Here is a 12,531-nt window from a genome sequence, read left to right as displayed (position 1 = left end):
TGCGATTCGGCACTGCGTTACTTTAACGGACAATTGCGCAAACGTGCAACGCTGTTCCCAAATAAAAGTGATGTCCTTTTTTCCCACAAATAGAGCTTTCTTTTAGTGGTATTCGATCACCTGTGCGATTTTTATTTTTTGCGCTATAAACAAAAAAAGAGCAACAATTCTGGAAAAAAAAAAAATATTTCACTTTCTGCTATATAACAGAAGAAAATTTAAAAAGCTAAATTTTTTAACATTTTAGGCCAATTTGTTTTCTGCTACATATTTTTGGTAAATAAGTGTATTTTGATTGGTTTGCACAAACGTTATCACATCTATTAACTATGGGAAAGATTTATGTCATTTTTATTGTTTTTTTTTTTTTTACTAGTAATGACGGCGATCTGCGATTTTTGCGGAACTGTGACATTGCAACAGACAGATCAGACCCCTAACTGACATTTTTGACACTTTTTCCGGGGACCAGTGACATTACTACAGTAATCAGTGCTAAAAATATGCACTGTTACTGTAATAATGACACTGGCAGGGAAGGGGTTAACATTGTGGGTGATCAATAGGTTAAATGTGAGCCTAGGGGAGTAATTATAACTGGGGGGGGGGGGGGGGGCGTGGCTTGTAAAATGATCATAGAGACCTGTGATCCTATATAGAAGGATCACATGAGCTCTGTGATCATTCCAGGGAGAAGAACGGTCAGCTGTGTTTACAACATGTGTAAAAAATTAAAACAGCGCTAGCAGAAAAACATTAAAATGAATAAATATGCATATATTATAAAGTGCACAGTGATCAGTGCAAAAAGACTGTAAACAATGAATATATAATAAATTTATCTGTATAAATATTAAATAAATAATTATTATAAAAAATTTAATATAAAGAAGTCCTTATTCCTTGGTGCAAATAAATATATATATAAGGTGCTCAGGTGCAAATCGATCCAATCAAAATGGTGCTCCAGTGAGTGACCCTCCAGGTCCCCTACTTACCACAAATAAAATTAATCAGCGCATGAAGAAATCAAGTGCAGCTTATGGCAACCGAGCTCCAATGTTTGTTATTCCAAGGGATAAGAAGAGCCTTGATGGAATCGCTCCAAGCAAGCAGTAATCGTAATTATCAGGTTTTAGAAGGGCATTTCTGGTTCTTGACCATTAATCCTAGCAGGCCTGTCTTTGGAGCTCATAATCTGTCCAGGAATTAAATGATGTCCGATGTCTCTCCAAGATCACTGGCAAGGTGTTGCTTTCCAATGTGCAGTTCTGAAAATAATGTGAATGCTGCCCACTATGCGGCTCCACCGGGACTCCTCAACACTTACAAAAGTGTTGAGGAGTCCCGGGGGAGCCGCATAGTGGGCAGCATTCACATTATTTTCAGAACTGCACATTGGAAAGCAACACCTTGCCAGTGATCTTGGAGAGACATCGGACATCATTTAATTCCTGGACAGATTATGAGCTCCAAAGACAGGCCTGCTAGGATTAATAAATAAAAGAATAGTAGCGCAAAAAGTCAATATGATATGACTTAGAGTATAAAATCAGTAAGCATACAAAGATAATACTTCATTAACACTCTAAATAGGGTGCAAAGTCCTTATAATGTCCATAAAACATCCTAGGGATCGTGATGTTAATACTGGATCACCTTTCAACCACCACCAAGTGTCACACCGAGAGGTCAGTAGAAGTGGCAACTCACCAAATGTAGTTGCTCAAGTGTTCTCACACAGGAGCAAAATAAGCAGGGTTCATAAGCTGATGTGGCAGGTATGCATGAAGAAACCTGGACTATTCACCACTGCTGCATACACATAAAAAGATCTCCTTCATAGACTCCCCTCGGTTAAGTGGTATCATGTAAAGAAGAATTGCTCCAATAGTGAAATACCGTAAAGATATACTTTATTAATAAAATGTATTGCACTCACATGGGTAGAAATAAAGCAGGCTCTTTGTCACAACAAGATGGTCAGTAAGAAGCTACACTCGTAAAGTCCGCTGGGCTCACTCCACGCTAGCCCAGATACTTCCGGATAGGTCCTCCGCCGTGTCACGTGATGTCGGATGCGTTGTCTGGTCACGCCCCGACGCGTTTCGTCATTTCCGACTTCAACTGGGGGGCGTGACTCAGACAACGACATCCGGCATCTAAATACCCCCGCTGGAACGCACCGCGACCAATCGGCAACAAGGTAAGCCGACCGGAAGACAAACAGCGCTTCACACAGCGGAAGTTAGACACTCATATCCACATTAAGTATATCCTTTCTCCAAGGATTGTAACCGTGACACTGCTGGTACTTTCAACAGCACCGGAAATGCCGCTAAGGACAATAAACGGTCACATAATACTAATACAATAACGAAACTAAATTATGAAACTGTTACACAAACAAATCGTCATCCAGCAGATTTACCCTGTGCCGATATAAAATCTGCAGAGCATTGCCATATATATTGTATATAGACGCATCCGACATCACGTGACCTACCCGGAAGTATCTGGGCTGGCGTGGATGTTTTATGGACATTATAAGGACTTTGCACCCTATTTAGAGTGTTAATGAAGTATTATCTTTGTATGCTTACTGATTTTATACTCTAAAGCCCCGTACACACGTACCGATCGTCGGCCGAACGATCGGCCGTCTTTTGTCCCCGGGCTATCGTGTCCGCTTAAAAGTGCAAAAGACTGCACACTAATTTTGTCGGCCAACAACAGCCGACTGCAGAAGTGATGTCATGTGATGGTTAACTTTCCCTGTGTTTTTTCTTTTCTGAGCATGCCCAGTCTTGCAAATCTGCTGTCTGTCGGCCGAATTCTGTACTGACTGGCGAACAATCGGCCGTTCTGGTGTCGGCTGTCGGAAGCATCATACTAACAAGCCGAAAATCGACCGATCGGTCGTCAGCCGAATCTTTTCGGCCGACAATCTGCACGTGTGTACGGGCCTTAAGTCATATCATATTGACTTTTTGCGCTACTATTCTTTTATTTATGTACTTCCAATATTTTTCGTTATTTGGTGAAGTAGCAGCAGTTCATTCATTTTAGCAGTTAATCAACTGACTCCTCCAAAAAGCGCAGAGATATCTTGCTTGACAGCTTGTGTCCAGGTATATATATTTTTATTCTGCTAGGATTAATGGTCAAGAACCAGAAATGCCCTTCTAGAACCTGATAATTACGATTACTGCTTGCTTGGAGCGATCCCATCAAGGCTCTTCTTATCCCTTGGAATAACAAACATTGGAGCTCGGTTGCCATAAGCTGCACTTGATTTCTTCATGCGCTGATTAATCTTATTTGTGGTGAGTAGGGGACCTGGAGGGTCACTCACTGGAGCACCATTGTGATTGGATCGATTTGCACCTTAGCACCTTATATATATATTTATTTGCACCAAGGAATAAGGACTTCTTTATATTAAATTTTTTATAATAATTATTTATTTAATATTTATGCAGATAAATTTATTATATATTCATTGTTTATAGTCTTTTTGCACTGATCACTGTGCACTTTATAATATATGCATATTTATTCACTTTAATGTTTTTCTGCTAACGCTGTTTTAATTTTTTACACATGTTTTTTCCAAAACCTTTTTGGATGCACAGCAGCTGCACAATATATTACACATATATTTATACAATTGCACTTTTAGGAGGATCTTCTTGATCACTCTTATCCATGTGTTAAGCGCTGTTTTAATTTTGTTTCACATGTGTTTACAACAGCTGACCGTTCTTCTCTCTCAGCGGGGAACGATCACGGCAGTCAGGCAGCAATTGGAGCCGCCTGGCCCATGCTTCGGCTTCCCTGCTGATGAGCGGGGGCGGGAGGGCACCGGCGGCGGTGCGCGCTCGCCCCCTAGTTGCCTGCGCGCGACCGACATATACCTACGGCGGTTCGCGCAGGAGTGGCTGCCTGCCGCAGTATAACTGTTGTGGGAGCGGTAGTAAAGCAGTTAAAGGATTTGTAAAGTCAGAATGTTTTTTATCCTAATGCATTCTATGCTTTAAGATAAAAAAAACCTCCTGTGTGCAGCAGTCCCCCTCAGCCCCCCTAATACTTACCTGAGCCTCCTCTCTATCCAACAATGTGCACAAGTGCCTCAGCCATCCAGGACTCTCCCTTCTGATTGGCTGAGACACAGCAGCGACCATTGGCTCCTGCTGCTGTCAATCAAAGTCAATTAGCCAATCAGGAGAGGGAAAGGGTGTGGCTGGGCCACAGGTCAGTGTCTGAATGGACACACGGAGCGGTGGCTTGGCTCGAGTGCCCCCATAGCAAGCTGTTTGCTATGGGGGGCACTTGGCAGGAGGGAGGAGCCAGGAGTGTCAGTTGAACCCAGAAGAGGAGGATCTAGGTTGCTCTGAGCTGCTCTGTACAATACCACTAAGGAAAAAAAAAAAAAACTTTTGTATCACTTTAAAGCTAAACTACAACTTTCTTTTCTCTAGAACTGAATGGAATGATCAATCCTGGCATAAATTATACCTCTGTAACATGTTGCTCTGTTGTCTGCAGATCCTCTGATATTCTGAGTTTAGTTGTGGCTTTGTATCATGTAACACTCTATATATCCTTCTATAGACTGGGTCCCTTCCACAGACACTTCCTGCAGTGACCAGTCTGGAACAGCTCTTTGTAGTCTTTTAGACTCTGCAAATGATGTAACTTCCTTCACAGCTCTTATGGTGGGTGGGATTGACGGCACTTCACTTTTTTCACATTTTGTTATGCTACAGCCTTATTCCAAAATGGATTTAACTCATTATTTTCCTCAAAATTCTACAAACAATACCTGACAATGACAATGTGAAAGAAGTTTGTTTGATAGCTTTGCAAATTTATTAGCAATAAAAACAAACAAATCACATGTACATGAGTCTTCACAGCCTTTGCTATGGCACTCAAAATCGAGTTCAGGTGCATCCTGTTTCCCCTGCTCATCTTTGAGATGTTTCTACAACTTGATTGGAGTTCACCTGGGGTAAATTCAGTTGACTGGACATGATTTGGAAAGGCACACACCTGTCTATATTAGGTTCCACAGTTAACAGTGCATGTCAGAGCACAAACCAAGCCATGAAGTCCAAGGAATTGTCTGTAAACCTCCGAGACAGAATTGTATCAAAGCACAGATCTGGGGAAGGGTACAGAAAATTTTCTGAAAGTCCCAATGAGCACAGTGGCCTCCATCATCCATAAATGGAAGAAGTTTGGAACCACCAGGACTCCTCCTAGAGCGGACTACCCGACTAAACTGAGTGATCCGGGAAGAAGAGCTTTAGTCAGGGAGGTGACCAAGAACCCAATGGTCACTCTGATCGAGCTCCACCATTTCTCTGTGGCAAGAATAGAACCTTTCAGAAGAACAACCATCTCTGCAGCACTTCACCAATCAGGCCTGTATGGTAGAGTGGCCAGACGGAAGCCACTCCTCAGTAAAAGGCACATGACAGCCCACCTTGAGTTTGCCAAAAGGCACCTGAAAGGCCTGAGGACTCTCAGACCATGAAAAACAAAATTCTCTGATCTGATGAAATAAAAAGATTGAACTATTTGGCCTGAATGACAAGCGTCATGTTTGAAGGAAACCAGGCACTGCTCATAATCTAGCCAATACCATCCCTACAGTGAAGCATGGCGGTGGCAGCATCATGCTGTGTGGATGTTTTTCAGCAGCAGGAACTGGGAGACTAGTCAGGACTGAGGAAAAGATGAATGCAATATTGTACAGAGACATCCTCAGTGGCGGCTGGTGATCAAAATTTTTTTTGGGGGGGGGGGCGCAAAAAGAAAAATGTAATAGGTATTGCTTCACGGCAAAAAACGCGGTAAAAAATCGCGTGGCTTTGAGGTTATGGTACAAGCATGGCACAGGTGATGGTACAGGCATGGCACAGATGATGGTATAGGCATGTCACAGGTGATGGTATAGGCATGTCACAGGTGATGGTACAGGCATGTCACAGATCATGGTACAGGCATGTCACAGGTCATGGCACAGGCATGGCACAGATGATGGTATAGGCATTTCACAGATGATGATATAGGCATGGCACAGGTGATGGTACAGGCATGGCACAGATGATGGTATAGGCATGTCACAGATGATGGTATAGGCATGTCACAGGTGATGGTATGCATGTCACAGGTGATGGTACAGGCATGTCACAGGTCATGGTACAAGCATGTCACAGGTCATGGTAAGGGCATGGCACAGGTCATGGTAAGGGCATGGCACAGGTGATGGTACAGGCATGTCACAGGTGATGGTATAGTCATGTCACAGGTGATGGTATAGGCATGTCACAGGTCATGGTACAGGCATGTCACAGGTCATGTCACAGGTCATGTCACAGGCATGTCACAGGTCATGTCACAGGTCATGGTACAGGCTTGTCACAGGTCATGTCACAGGTCATGTCACAGGCATATCACAGGTCATGTCACAGGTCATGGTACAGGCATGTCACAGGTCATGTCACAGGTCACGGTACAGGCATGTCACAGGTCATGTCACAGTCATGCCACAGGTCATGTTACAGGCATGTCACAGGTCTTGGTACAGGCATGTCACAGGTCATGTCACATGTCATGTCACAGGCATGTCACAGGTCATGTCACAGTCATGTCACAGGTCATGGTACAGGCATGTCACAGGTCATGTCACAGTCATGTCACAGGTCATGTCACAGGCATGTCACAGGTCATGTTACTTACCTGCTCCTAGGTCCGGAGGGACAGCTCCCATACATGGTGCTCCCCCGCAGGTTCAGGCCATGAGGGGGCGACACGCCGACACTGGACACCCCGACTTCTCCGGCACTGCGGGCATCTCCTCTTTTGCCGATCCTTGGAGGTGAAGAAGTGACAGGATGTGATCCTCCTGCAGCAGAGCGCAGACTTTCTCTGAGATCTCTGAGTCTGATCGCAGATTATCTCTGCACGATCCGATCGAGCCGACCAATCATTCACAACGTGAGGCCGCCCGCCCCGCTGCAGGTGCTGGCGCAGAATAACTGGAAGTCTGCGCTCTGCTGCAGGAGGATCACATCCTGTCACTTCTTCACCTCCAGGCTCTTCTGGTACTGCTCCGGGCGGCCGGCTCCCTCCGGCGTGGCGGCGACTGGCGACTCTTCGGTCCTCCAGGCTCCCGGCTCCCACCTTCATCCTCGCCAGAGTCCCCCAGCCAATGGCATCGGGTAGGTCAGCAAGTTCCGATCCGATCCATCTGATTCACTCAAGTGTCACGCTGCGGCGGCGGCTCTCACTCTCCTGTGTCCTCTCTCCAGCGGGAACAGAAGGTGATCGTGATGCCGGGGCGGTGCACCACCCCCACGCGTCACGTCACCGGGTCCATGTCCTCCTGTGATTGGTACAGGCTGGAGTCTGGACCAATCACAGACCGGACATCAGTAAAGTGGGGAGTGTCGGGGCGCATTGCACTGCTCTCCGATAACCCCCAAAAGAGCGCCAATCGGCGCCTCTGTTTGCAGCACGTGGGGTCAAAACCCCCACCCCCCCCCCCCCATACCCAGCACTAAGTCCGGCGCCCCTAGTGGGCAAAAATTGACAATTTTTTTATTTTTTATTTAATCTTTTTGTTTCTTATTCTTATTCCTATCGGCCGGCCGCCACTGGACATCCTTGATAAGCACCTGCTCCAAAGCGCTCCGGAGCTTAAACTGGGGCAAAGGTTCATCTTCCAAAAGGACAATGACCCTAAGCACACAGCCAAGATAACAAAGGAGAGGCTACGGGACAAGTCTGTGAATGTCCTTGAGTGGCCCAGCCAGAGCCCAAACGTGAACCCAACTGAACATCTCTGGAGAGATCTGAAAATGGCTGTGCACCGACACTCCTCATACGACCTGATGGAGCTTGAGAGGTCCTGCAAAGAAGAATGGGAGAAACTGCCCAAAAATAGGTGTGCCAAGCTTGTAGCATCATACTCAAAAATACTTGAGGCTGTAATTGGCGCCAAAGGTGCGTCAACAAATTATTGAGCAAAGGCTGCGAATACTTAAATACATGGGATTTTTTTTTTTCATTTTTTACTTGCAAAAGTTTTTTATTTTGTAAGACATATGTAGATTAATAACATACAATCTCAGGAAATATTGCATAAGAAAGGTATACAATGTGTCATATACAGAGCCCACTCGGGAAGGGACTTTGTAATGATAACAATGGCAACAATGCAATACGAGATAGGCATGGTTACTAAAACAGTATTACTAAAACGTCTGAGGATCAGAACAGAATCCCAGCCCGCAAGCAAAGCACAGAAAAATATAACCGTGGACCTCCATGTAAGTTACAAACGCCCTCTGTAAACCAGGAAGGGGAACCCCCCCCCCCCCTGAATCTTATGAACTGGGGTTGCATATAATCACCCTCTGAAGATATAGGTCCTGAGAGAGGTAGATACCCTATAAGCCACAAGAAAGGAGGAAGTATGGAATATCCGAAAGGAAGAAAAGGAAAGGAAAAGAAGGAAAGAACACAAGAAGAGAAAGGGGATAGGAGAAAGGATGGAGATACTGGAGTGGATGCAAGAAGGGATCGGGTGGAGAAAATACAAAACACAGACAATTAGGATGAGGGAGGTGAGATGTACAGACGCCAGGGTTCCCATACTGCTTCAAATTCCGCTTGCTTGTCACGGAAGATGCTGACCATCTTCTCCTGGGTCATGATCCAAGAGATTTTGCGTTTGGTCTCCCCCATTGAGACCGAGGGGGACTTCCAAGCCCGAGCCAAGGTAAGCTTCCCCCCCAACAACATGAAATGCATGAGCTTCAAACTGGTTCTGGGCCCTTTTACACCAGAGCCAAGAAGCAGCGCTACTTCCGGGGTCCTGGGAGCCGGAAGCCCAGTAACTTTGCAGATCAGACTAAACAATTTATTCCAAAAACTACGGATACGCGGGCATTCCCACCAAATATGGAGCAAGGAACCCTGATGTCCGCACTCGCGAAAGCAAAGAGGATCAGTCCCCGGGTACATTCTGGCTAGACGGGTGGGAACAAGGTACCAACGCGTAATAATCTTAACATTAGCTTCAACTAGAGACATATTCAAGATACCTTTAAAAGCCCTCCGGAAAATGGAGTTCCAGGTGTCCGGTTCCCACGATAGCTCCAGATCCCTTTCCCAGGAAAGGGCGTAACCAGGCTTGTCAGGTGAGTCGATCAAAGCCCTGTAAATCAACGAAATACCTCCCCACTGGACTTGAGCTTGTGCACACCAGCATTCATATGAAGTGGCCCGGGGTTCAACATCTGAACCTGCGACCATAGATGATAGGAAATGCCTAATCTGGTGCAACCTAAATTTTTCTGAGGAAGGCATATCAAGCTTACTCGTACAGTGTGCGACTGACAAGGGGCCCTGAGGTGAGAGGAAGTGTCCTATCCTGAATAGTCCCTTGTTGGTCCACCATCGAAAAGCCCTTATGTTTAGTCCCGGAACAAAGTCCGGATTGTTAAAAATATGTGTCAGGGGTTTGTGAGCCGAGATAAGTGTAGGATGTGTATATAGTCTATCGCACAGCGCTAATGAGTGAGAGAGGGAAGGTGCCAATACAGGAGGTCTCCTACTTGGAGGAGCCCAAACCAAGTAATCTATGGTGTGATTAGGGACCGATTGTCGTTCCATATCAACCCAATCCGGTCTGCCCCCCCATAGCATATACCACCGAGAATTGTGCCAGTTGGGCTGCCTGGTAGTATCTCCAAAGCAGGGGGACCCCTAGGCCCCCCTGTAAGCGGCTTCTGAAGAGGACCCTCCGTGGGAGTCGGGGACCTCTGGTGCCCCAAATAAACTGAACCATCTTGGATTGAAGACTCTGCAATTTCCCTTTAGTTATCTGTATCGGGAGTGATCTAAAAAGGTACAATATCCTGGGGAGAAGGTTCATTTTAACAGAATGAACTCTTCCCAACCAGGAAATGTTCCCTCTGGCCCAAAGTTCCATATCGGTAGACAATTTAGCGAACAGAGGTGGGTAGTTGGCTTGGTACAAAGAGGAGATGGAGGCGGTCAAATTGACCCCCAGGTACGGGATAGAGGTGGTGGCCCAGGAGAACGGAAAATTTTCCCGGAGGGTCTGCAACATTGATTGCGGGAGACTGACGTTCAAGGCTATTGACTTAGAGAGATTTACCTGGAGGCCTGAGATTTTCCCAAACTCATCCAACAGTCGGAGAAGATTGGGACTAGTAATGAGCGGTCTCGAGAGGAAAAGAAGAAGGTCATCAGCGAACAATGCGCACTTGTGTTCTCTACCCCCGCACGAAATCCCTTTAATATCAGGATGGCTTCTGATTGCTATAGCCAGCGTTTCGATGGCCACCGCAAAAATGAGGGGGGACAGTGGACAGCCCTGTCTGGTCCCCCTGTGTATCGGAAACGCGTCCGAATAGTGGCCCTGCAGTTTCACGTGCGCAATAGGAGAAGAGTAGAGGGCTCTTAAGGCATTTAGGAAAGAGGGGCCAAAACCCCACCTGCTCAAGACATCAAACACATAAGGCCATTCAACCGTGTCAAAGGCCTTCTGGAGGTCCAAGGAAAGGAGGAAACCCTGTTGGGGTCTCCCTCCATCCCAGGGGGCCCCCAGAAGAGAAACGATGTCCACAGCCCTTCGGATCTGGTCAGGTCCCTGCCTCCCCGGCATGAACCCCACCTGATCTTTGTGAATATAGCGGCCTATAAAATCCGCCAACCTATTGGCCAATATTTTCGTCATAATTTTTAAATCGTTATTAATCAGTGAGATTGGTCTATAATTTTTAACGTCAGAAGTATCCTTGCCCGGCTTCGGGATAACCGAAATGTATGCGGTATTGGCCGAAGCCTCTAATTGCTGTCCCTGCCTAAGGGAATTAAAAAAACGCGCCAAATGCGGGGCAAGCACTGGACCAAACGCTTTATAATAACCCGAGGAAAACCCATCAGGCCCGGGGGCCGAACCTTTTTTCAAATGCTTAATTACCTCTAAGATTTCTAGCTCCGAGATGGGGGATTCCATGGATTTCATATGAGCCTCGGAAATACTAGGTAATGCCAGGCCATCCAGGAAGGCCGTCCTGCCCTGGATGGTCGCTCCCTCACTAGGAGTGTACAACTGAGAGTAGAATTTGTAAAAAGCGGTCATAATTTTTTGTGGGTTCTGAGTCATGGATCCATCCGAAGTCTTAATTTTGGGAAAAGTATAGGATCTGGGCCTGGGGGAAAGTTTAGCAGCTAGCCGGGGTCCTATTTTGTCGGTTTGGTAATAGAACTGTGCAGAGGACCAACGTAAACTTTTCTCTGCCCGGGTGGTAAGAGCCATGTTCAGGGCCAGACGACCCGCTTCCAAACACTGTCGCGACGCTAGAGTTGGTTTTTTCTTATGTGCCCTTGACACTTCCCGGAATTCCTTCTCCAGTTTAGCTATATCAATTTGATTTTCCCGCTTAAGTTTCGCCGCCAGCTGGATAAGCTTACCCCGCATGACAGCCTTATGAGCAGCCCACACGGTTTCTGGTGAGACCCCGCTTTGAGCGTTCAAATGAAAGTATTCAGTAATGTCTTTTTCCAGCATATTGCAGAGAGAGGGATTACTGAGCAAAGATTCGTTCAGACGCCACCTGCGCACCCCATCCCGTGATCTAGGGGACAGGAGGTCCAAGTTGACCACGGAGTGATCCGAAAGAGGCGATTCCCTAATATTTGCTTTAACGGCCAGAGGGACCTCAGCCGATGACAAGAAAATGTGGTCAATCCTGGCAAATGTGCCATGAGGGGCAGAGAAATGTGTGTATTCCCTGGAGGAAGGGTTGAGTTCCCGCCATATGTCTATCAGACCCAGTGAGTTAAGTTGCTTAGCGATGGTGAGACCACGTTTGGGAGGCCCCAAGACCCTAGGGCGCCTAGGGCTGGACTTGTCCAACATCTTATCAAAAGACGTGTTGGAGTCACCCCCAACTATCAAGGTACCCGTTAAATACGGTTCAAGCTTCGCCCACATTCTGGTGAAAAACCTAGCCTGTCCCTGATTGGGGGCATAGTAGGACACAAACGTGTAGGAAATCCCCTCCATTGTCCCTGACACCAGAATGTATCTCCCTTCCGGGTCTCTAACTTCTGATGTGGGGGAGAAGCCCAAGTGTTTAGAAAAGAAAATGCCAACCCCTTTTGTCTTATTAGCTGCGTTAGCCAGGAAGAACTGTGGAAATTTGGAGTGTATGAATTTAGGCAAATAAGTATCAGGGAAGTGGGTTTCCTGGAGCAGGAGCACTTCAAATTTTTGGGAGTGTGCATGTTGAAAATATTTCCGTCTCTTAACTGGGGAATTCATCCCCTGAACATTGTGCGATGCAATTTTTAGAGGAGCCAGAGATGGTTTACTAACCGCCATAAATCCAGAGAGGAGCTATAACGCCAATAAAGGACCCACCTAAAGTTCCGAGGAGTTCGGGAAGTCGGAGGAACCGGAGCACCATCACAGCAGTCCAC

The sequence above is a fragment of the Pelophylax lessonae genome (assembly GCF_965119305.1).
Source record: "Pelophylax lessonae genome assembly, chromosome: 12".
Lineage (NCBI taxonomy): Eukaryota > Metazoa > Chordata > Amphibia > Anura > Ranidae > Pelophylax > Pelophylax lessonae.
Note: the sequence above shows the minus strand (reverse complement) of the source record.